This window comes from Dasypus novemcinctus, chromosome Y, assembly GCF_030445035.2.
Source record: "Dasypus novemcinctus isolate mDasNov1 chromosome Y, mDasNov1.1.hap2, whole genome shotgun sequence".
NCBI lineage: Eukaryota > Metazoa > Chordata > Mammalia > Cingulata > Dasypodidae > Dasypus > Dasypus novemcinctus.
In genome coordinates, this window is record NC_092216.1 from 26248850 (window position 1) to 26259159 (window position 10310).

Here is a 10310-nt window from a genome sequence, read left to right on the forward strand (position 1 = left end):
GAATTTCATTCAAAGTCTGAGTCCAGTCAGTATTGCTGGTCTATAACAGTGCCAGGACCATTAAACTCACAGAAGACAATGTCAGGAAGTATCTTTTGACCTTGGGCAGAGCAAAGGTTTCTTATTTACAATGGAAGCACTTGCAATGGAAGAAAAATAAATAAAAGGAAACTCCTCACAGTCAAATCATTTGTGCTTGAAAAGATTGGTCAAGAAAGCAGCCTACACAATGGAAGAAAATACTTGTAAACCATATACCTCATAAGGGCTTACTCTCCAAAATATATAAAGCAAAACCACAACTCAAGAATGAAAAGACAAACAAAGTGGCAAAATGGGCTAAAGACTTAAGACATTTTTTTCAAAGAGCAAGTACAAATGGCTTAAAAGCACATGAAAAGATGCTTTCCACAGCTAACTATTAGGGAAATGCAAGTCAAACCACAATGAGATATCATAACACACTTACTAGAATGGCCACTATAAAACAACAACAACCAGAAAACTGCAATTGCAGGAAAGGATGTGGAGAAGGAGGAACAGTCATTCACTGCTGGTGGCAATGGAAAATGGGGTAGCCACTGTGGAAGACAGTTTAGCATTTCCTAGGAAGCTAAACATGGAATTGGTATATGGTCTGACAATCACGCTTCTAGGTTCATACTCAGGGGAACTGAAAGATGGGGCATGAATAGACCTTTGCTTACCGATATTCATAAGTGTCCATCAACGAATGAATGGATGAGTAAAATGTGATATATACATACAAAGTAAATCAACTTCGATGTAAGAAAGAAGGAAGACGTTATTCATGTCACATTATAGACTTTTCAAAATTACCCATGCACAGAAAGACAAATATATTATGATTTCACTAATATCCACTAATTATAAAGCTAACTCATAGGGTTATAATCTATAATATAGATTACCCAGAAATTAAAGCAGTGTAAAAATGGGGAGCTGACACTTACTTTGTGAAGAATTTTTCATTATGTTGATTACAGATGTTTGGAAATGGGTAGAGGTGATGTAGCATATTATTGTGAAAGATTTAATTGACAGCAGTCAATTATGTGAGTAAATGTGTTTAAAGGGGAAGTTTGGCGTCATTTATGGTAATAGATGGAAAGCTATAGGATAAAACATGTGTATAGCACAATGAACCATCTAATGGATGGTGAATATTGTTAATAGTAGAAATACAAGAAATGCACATTATTACAAGTACTAACAATAGGGTGGAATATGGGGAAAAGGTAAGTATGCAAACTAATGGTACAATTGTCACCACTGTTTCTCCTGGCACTCTGGCTCCATGGTGAACACAGGCTTCCTTATCCCACTGAGCTATTACTTCAGAGGAGACACTGAGGATTGAACCTTTCATTCAAAAGTGGTGAACCTGGAATAACACTTACAACCTTGAAACCTCTTCATGAGGGATGAATGACTTAAGCTAATAAATCTAGCTTTGAATTTCTTCTCAGGATTCCCTTAATCCTCTTGGGCTAAGTTCCAGGCAGGCCCTACAAATCCATTCTGATTGGATGGGCTGAGAAATTCTAGCTTAAGTATTTTGGACCCCTGGTTTGGAGACTGGCATGGAATAAGAAGGAATTCAATGTGAAATAGGGTAAAAATTCTCGGAATGATTTTCAGAAGCATGAGGATTTGGCAGGTTACCCCAACAGGATCACATGGTCCTGAAGTCAGATCTCAGAAATAAAAGCCCAATCCCAGGCAGAGAGAGTATCCCAGGTAATACAGTGGTTGCCATGAACTTTTATTAGCCAAAGGGCAAGCACAGCCCTTCCTTCCTATACCATGAATATGTGCAATGGATCAGGCCAATTCCTGAGCTCTCTTCAGGGCTTCATGACTACCATCATTATATATGACTAGAATTGTTATCTTAGTGATGTCAGCTCTCTCCATGGGAGAAGAGCTCCTTGCTGCTCCCTCAGCTTTCCTTGGAGGTGTGTCATTTAATTAGAAAGCAGGAGTGCCAGATGGGTATGGGTTGGGGAGTGTAGATTTTCTGATCTTGTCCAAGAGGGATTTCTTCTTGATACAGAACTCATAGTGCAGCACTCTTGCATGGGAATAAAAACTGTTCCATGTAAAGATATAACTTTTAAATTTTTATTCCTTATTATTTTCAAATAGACCATTGAATTTGTAAAATTCTTTGTAAGTATACTGTTTACCTTCTTCCCAAGAAAGATGAAAATCTCATTTTATTTTTACTTTACATTTATTAAAATTTTAAGTAAAGTTTACTTTTACTTATAACTTAGGTACATTGGCAATATACTCTTGCAAGTTATAATGCTTTTGTCTTAAAAAAAACTCATGACTGAACTGCGTATATGTTCAATTTACAATTACATATGTAATACATATCATACAGATAAAAACAATAAAAGAAAGTTTATACTTATAAGATCAACAAAAAATTGTAACATAAATATATGAACAGATTAAGAAATAATGAACATATATGAACATATATGTAAGTCTCTTAAGTATATGAACAATCTTGTCAGTAGTAGTTCCTTTCATGTTGAGTTTCTGTAAAGAGAAAGTTCCATATGTCTGGTGTGTTCCTCAAGTTGAAACTGTGTGATTGAAGGAGGAATTGATTGTGGAAGAAATCACTTGTGTGTCCAGGAGGTGAAGGTAGAGGATCTACAGCCCATGGAGCAAGTTCTGTTGATCCATGGCCCTCAAACTCTCTGATGAAGAATTGGAGAGGGTCCTTCCTGCCTGGTGTCTCTGCAGGCCTGAGAGGAGCAGAAGCTCAGTGCTGCTTTAAGACCAACCCAGGCCCACTGCTGGAGGAGGGACCATCAGGGAGGGGAAGGGATTCCAAGCACACTGAATTTGGAAAAACGCCTGATCCTGCGGTGATGCTCATGACCTCTTCTTGGGACTCCAGTGTTTTCAGCACCTTCTTCATCTCATCTTCTTCTCTGGAACATCTGGATCTCTGTTCCTGTAGTTCTAGGACCACTGAAGTTAATTCCTCCATCAACACTGCTGTTGTTCTCTTAGCTTTTCTGTAGGTGTTAATGATGCTGGGCATTTTTAACGTCACTTTCTGTAGCCTAGCTTCCTCTAAAGATGATGTAGTCTCTGCATACCTCCTGTTCACAGCACTCATCTTATCAAGAAGTTGACACTTCTTGGCAATCAATGTAGCTAGTGTGTCCACAAGCTGTTTTTCATGTTTTATATAAAGTCGGCTTCTAGCAGACTGCTCAAGTCTGAACAAGAAGAGACACACCAGAATGCTGAAGAAGGATTGAAATGCACCCCAGTCCCCCAGGAGGCTGTGGAATGTGAGGTGTGGAGTAGTGCCACTGTGCTCCATCACCACCTCTCAAAGCTTCCCTAAGATCATCCAAAAGACAAGCTCCACTGAGCACTACAGGCCCTCCAGGGCACTGATGCCACCACAGGACTCTGCCCAGTAACCCTGTATCCACAACAAACCCCAGAGAACTCCCCAGCATTCTGCCTGGAACCCACAAGCAACTGAGAGCCCGGCTGCTCATCAGTGAGGTGGTCAGTCGGGCAAAGATACTGAAAATAAAATATGCTTATCTCCATTGTACTCTTATGAGCAGTCTTCTCTCTCTCTCTCTCATTACTAGTTTAAAAGTGATGTAAAATTTAAATATAGTTAAATGTTTTGTTCTTAACTGAATTTTTCAAACCTTTCATCTCCTTCACTTACAGTATCCACTTGCCCTATCAAGACAAGAATCATTTCCAAGAATCTGGAAAATAATCCCTATACACATCAATCTATAACCACCTCCCAACATTTTCACTCTCATTCTTATTTTCTATCTGCATACATTCATTTTGCTACATCTTGAAATTCATAAAAATGAAATAAATTGGAATTTACATTTTGGTGCCTGCATCATTTGCTGAAAATAACTGCTTTGAGATTCATTTTTGTTGTTCAGTGGATCAATAGTTCCCTATTTGTTTTTTATCATTGAATCCTTTGAAATTAATAGACCATTACAAAATTCTTGTTCCTTTTGGTGTGGATATTTGGACCCTTCAAGTTTGGGGTATTATGACCTAAAGGTATTATAGGTATCCTTCATATAAGGACATGTTTTCCTTTCTGCTGGGCGATAGAAAAGCAAAGCTTACTCCCAAAAGATCCTTCACATCCCACTAATTGTTGCATCAGCTGCGTTTGGCACATTTGGTTCCTCTGTAATTCTTCAAGTGCTCCCATCACTTATTTCTGTTTCACCACATTCTCCTTTGCCTTTTTATCATCTGGACCCTCTAGTCTTTCCATGTCTGTGTCCTCTGTTGGTTTGTGTTTTCTTCCAAAAATTCCTCACCTTTAGTTTTGTTTTCCCCCAGGGCTCCATACTTGGACCTCTTTCCTCCTTCAGAAATCGGTTCACTTGCTGGTCATGTGATATAGGCTTTAAGTTCTATCTATCATGGCATGAGTACTAACCCTATTTATCTAACCCAATTTTCCACACAGTCCAGATTTACAGAGTTGTATCCAAGACATCCCACTTCTGTGTGTAATGTGCCAACACCAAACTCTAGACTCCTCCCCCATCTCCTCCTTCTTGGCCTTTCCCTTTTCCATAGTCAGCATTTCCCTTCTGATAAGTGTTCAGGCCAAAGCTTTGTGGCCTTTCTTGACTTCTGTCTTTCCATGCCACATCCATCCTTCACTTCCTGTGTTCATCTGGCCCCTTATACTTTGCTTCCTCTTTCTCTTCTTAGAGCCTCCTTCATTGCTGACAGGATGACCATGGTTGCCTCGTACATATCCTCCTTCTCATGCCTCAGTCCTTCAGTTCTTTAAGTTCATGAAACAGAAGTGTATTTTTCTCTTCAGATATTGTGCTGGGCAACTGTTTCTTAGACTTACACTCAAAGCACATGCAATGAAAGAAAAAATACATAGAGGGAACCTCCTCATAATCAAGTCATTTGTGCTTAAGAGGACTTGGTCAATAAAGCAGCCTACACAATGGAAGAAAGTATTTGCAAGTTGAATGAAAATGAGAACAAAACATATCAAAACCTGTGGGACAACACAAAGACACTGCTAAAAGAGAAATTTATAGCCCACAATGCTTATATTGAAAAAGAAGGGGTGATGGACTTGGCCCAGTGGTTAGGGCATTTGTCTACCACATGGGAGGTCCGTGGTTCAAACCCTGGACCTCCTCGACCCATGTGGAGGTGGCCCATGCACAGTGCTAATGCGTGCAAGGAGTGCCCTGCCACCCAGGGGTGTTCCCCGTGTAGGGGAGCCCCACGTGCAAGGAGTGCACCCATGAGGTGAGCCGCCCAGCACGAAAGAGAGTGCAGCCTGCCCAGGAATAGCGCCGCCCACACTTCCTGTGCTGCTGATGACAATAGAAGCAGACAAAGAAAGAAGATGCAGCAAAATAGACACAGAGAACAGACAACTGGGGGAGGTGGGGAATTAAATAAATAAATAAATCTTAAAAAAAGAAGAAAGAAGGAAGCAGTTGTAGCTTAAGTGGTTGTGCACCTGCTTCCCACATACATGGTACAGAGGTCAATCTCCAGCTCTGGTACCTAAAAACAAACAAACAAAAAATCAGAGCTAAAATTGAACTAACGGCACATTTGGAGGAACTAGAAAAAGAACAGCAAACTAATCCTAAACCAAGCTGAAGAAAAGAAATAGTAAAGATCAGAACAGAAATAAATGAAAGCAAGAACAAAAAAACCCATAGGGAACGGGAAGCAGCTGTGGTTCAAACAGTTGGGCTCCCATCTACATATGGGGGGCCCTGGGTTCACATCCTGGGGCCTCCTCCTAAAGGCAGGCTCCCCCGTACTCTGTGGTGAGCCACCGGCCCTGGCACCGCAGAGGGCTGCCCAGCCTGCAAGCACCGTGGAGTGCCACTGCCCACAAGTGCTATGGACACCTGACTTAGCAAGATGATGCAACATAAAAGGGAGACAAGCAAAAAAATATATATATACACAAACACAGAGAAGAGCCTGCAGTGAATGGACACAGATACCAGAAAACAAGCAAGGCACAAAGGGGGAGGTGGGGAGGAAATAAAAAATAAATATATACACAGAAGACCACACAGTGAGTGGATACAGAGAGCAGACAGCAAGTAACTTGCAAGGGGGGGGGGCATATGGAATGCGTGAATGAATAAAATAAATAAATGAATGAATGAATGCAATAGGGAGAATCAACAAAATGAAAAATGAGAAGTTGGTTTTTTGAGAAGTTCAACAAATTTGACAAATCCTTAGCGAGAGTAGTAATCAAAAAGATGCAAATATATAAAATCAGAGAGAGGGACACATTACCACTGACCCTGCAGAAATGAGAGATCAAAAAAGGATGCTATGAACTACCATGTGCAAAAAACTAGACAATGTAGATGAGATGGACAAATTCCTAGAAAACACACAAACTTATACTAGGGGTTCTGAACAAGGGTTCAACACCCCATCCAAGGGTCTGTGGCAAGGTTACAGGGGGTCTATAAGCTTGAAGGAATTTTGAATAATCCTAAATTTTAATTTAAAGACATACCAATTTTGTGTCAAAAACTCTGCTGCTACATTCTGAGAAAGCATTCGTGGTTTTTACCTGACTGGCAAAGGGGTCCGTGGAACAAAAATGGATAAAAGACCCTGATCTCCACTGACTGTAGAGGAAATAGGAGATCTCAACAAACCAATCACAGGTAAAAAGATTGAAATAGTCATCAAAAACCTCTGAAAGGGAAGCAGATTTGGCTTAACTGATACAGAGTCTGCCTACCACATGGGAGGCCCAGGGTTCAAACCCAGGGCCTCCTGACCCATGTGAGCTGGCTCACATGCAGTGCTGATGTGCACAAGGAGTGCCATGCCATGCAGGGGTGTTCCCCATGTAGGGGAGCCCCACGTGCAAGGTGTGCCCCCCATGAGAGCCGCCTGTACAGAAATGTACAGCCTGCCCAGAAGTGGTGTCGCACACATGGAGAGCTGACACAACAAGATGATGCAACAAAAAGAGACTCAGATTCCTGGTGCTGCTGACAAGAATACAAGCAGACACAGAAGAATACACAGTGAATGGACACAGAGAGCAGACAACTGGGGGCAGGGTGGGAAATAAATAAATCTTTAAAAAAACCCAAACCTCCCAAAGATGAAAAGTTCAGGATCAGGTGGCTTTACAGGTGAATTCTTCCAGTCAAAGATGATCTAATACCAAACTTGCTCAAGCTTTTCCAAAAAAATTGAACGGGAAAGAATGATACCAAACTGATTCTATAAAGCCAACACCACCCAATATCAAAACCAGATAAAGATACCACAAAAAAGAAAATTACAGTCCAATGTCTCTAATGAATATAAATGAAAAAAAATCTTCAACAAAATACTTGCAAACCAAATAAAAAATCACATTAAGAGAATATTGCCACAATCAAGTCGGTTTTATCTCAGGTATGCAAGGGTGGTTCAACACAAGAAAATCAATTAGTGTAATAAACCACATTGATAAATTGAAGAGGAAAAATCACGTGATCTTCTTGACTGATGTAGAAAAGGCATTTGTCAAAATACAGCACCTTTTCTTGATAAAAACACCCAAAAGATAAGAATAGAAGGAAGCTTTCCCAATATGTAAAATGTATATAAGAAAATCCTACAGCTACCATGGTATTCAATGGTGAAAGGTAAAATATTGTGGGCAACTGGCTTACCTATCTGTTGCTTCCTGTTATTATACATGATGTTGCAATTTCTTCCTGTTATTGTGAATGTTACCTTATTGTAGATGTTGCAGATGCTTCCTATTGTGAGCTGATTGCAGCAATAGAAAGCTTTCCTACTGAGATCAGGAACAAGACAAGGATGCCAGCTGTCACTATTGTTATTCAATATTGTACTAGAAATTCAGGCTAGAACAATTAGGCTAGATAAAGAAATAAAAGGCATCCAAAGAAGAAAGGAAGATGTAAAACTTCCACTATTCACTGAGGATATGATTGTATACCTAGAATCTCCTGAAAAATCCATAACAAAGCTACTAGACCTCATAGACAAATTCAGCAAAGTGGCAAGATACAAGATTTATATGCAAAAATGAATAGCATTTCTATACATTGCTGGTGCGCAATCTGAAAAGAAAATCAGAAAAATTCCTTTATAATAGTAACTAAAAGAAAATATTTAGGAATAAAATTAAGCAGATATAACGGGCCCATATTCAGAAAACTCCAGCACATTGCTAAAAGAAACCAAAGAAGGCTTAGATCAATGGACAGCCTTTGTTCCTGGACTGGAAGGCTAAATATCATTAAGATGTCAATTCTACTGAAACAGATTTACATATTCAATGCCATCCCAATAAAAGTCCTGTCACCCTTTTTTTTGCAGTGATGGAAAAACCAATTATCACATTTGTTGGAAGGGAAAGTGTCCCTGAATAGATAAAAAATGGCTTGAAAAAAGAACAAGGTTGGAGGACTCTCACTTCTGGACTTTAAAGGATATTACCAAGGGAAGCAGATTTAGCTCAACTGATTGAGTGTTCACCTACCATATGGGTGGTCCTGTGTTTAAATCCAGTGCCTCCTGACCCATGTAGTTAGCTGGCCCATGTGCAGTGCTGCTGTGCACAAGGAGTGCTGTGTCATGCATGGGTATGTCCCAGGAAGGGAAGTGCCACGTGCAAGGAGTGCTCCCTCTAAGGAAAGCTGCCCTACATGAAAAAAAAGCACAGCCCACACAGGACTGACACCGCACACACGGAGAGCTGATGCAGCAAGATGACACAATGAAAAGAGACACAGATTCCCAGTGCTGCTCACAAGAATGCAAGTGAACACAGAAGAACACATCACAAATGACACAGAGAGCAGGAAGGGGAGAGAAATAAATAAATAGATCTTTTTGAAAAATAGAAAAATAACGGATATTACCAACCTAGTGGTAAAAACAGCATGGTATTGGCATGAAGACAGATTAACCAGGGGAAACATTAAGAATTCAGAAATAGACCCTCACATCTATAGTCAAGTATTTTTGACAGGACTGTCAAGCCTTCCCAGCTCGGCCAGAACAGTCTACTCCCTTGGTGCAGGGAGAACTGGATATCCATAGCCAAAAGAAAGAGGACGCCTATCTCACACCTTACACAAAAATTAATTCAGAATGGGTCAAGAACTAATTATAAACAAGACAATCATAAAAGTGCCCATAGAAAATGTAGGAAAACATCTTTGATATCTTGTGACCAGTGGTAGTTTCTTAAACTTTACACCCAAAGCACAAGCAACAAATGATAAAATAGATAAATGGGACTGCCTCAAAATTAAACACTTTTGCACCTCAAAGGATCTTGTCAAAAGGGTGAAAAGGCAGCCAATTCAATGGGAGAAAATCTTTGTCAATCACATATCCAGGCTAGTGGAAGTGTTTTGGGCCTGGAATCCCTACACAACCCAGTGGATCTAACACAATGATCTCTCTTGGCACTGGGTTTGACCTGTCAGCCTCTACATTCCCTCCTGATGGGAAAGTTTTTCAAGTTGAATATGCTATGAAGGCTGTAGGAAATAGTAGTATAGCTATTGGAATCAGATGTAAAGATGGTGTTGTCTTCGGAGTAGAAAAATTAGTCCTCTCTAAACTTTATGAAGAAGGTTCCAACAAATGGCTTTTTAATGTTGATCGGCATGTAGGAATGGCGGTAGCAGATTTGTTGGCAGATGCTCGTTCTTTAGCAAGAGAAGAAGCTTCCAACTTTAGACCTAACTTTGACTGTTACATTCCACTCAAACATCTTGCAGACAGAGTGGCCATGTATGTTCATGCCTATACACTTTACAGTGCCATTAGACCTTTTGGATGCAGTTTCATGTTAGGGTTGTACATTGTGAAGGATGGTGCACAACTCCACATGATTGATCCATCAGGTGTTTCATATGGTTATTGGGGCTGTGCCACTATAAAACCAGGCAAGCTGCAAAGAGAGAAATTGAAAAACTTCAGATGAAAGAAATGACCTGCCGTGACGTTGTTAAAGAAGTTGCAAAAATAATTTACTTAGTACAAGATGAAGTTAAAGATAAAGCATTTGAACTAGAGCTCAGCTGCGTTGGTGAATTAACTAAAGGAAGACATGAAATTGTTCCAAAAGATATAAGGGAAGAATCAAAGAAATATGCTAAGGAATCTTTGAAGGAAGATGAATCTGATGGTGATAATATGTAACATTTACATCTGCTTCTGTTTTAAATTTCTATATAGTT

General features: G+C 40.0%; 1 pseudogene; it reads left to right on the plus strand.

Moving 5' to 3' along the window:
• Positions 1-9517: 9517 nt before the first annotated feature.
• Positions 9518-10054, plus strand: LOC139438300 (proteasome subunit alpha type-3 pseudogene; annotated as a pseudogene).
• Positions 10055-10310: the final 256 nt, after the last annotated feature.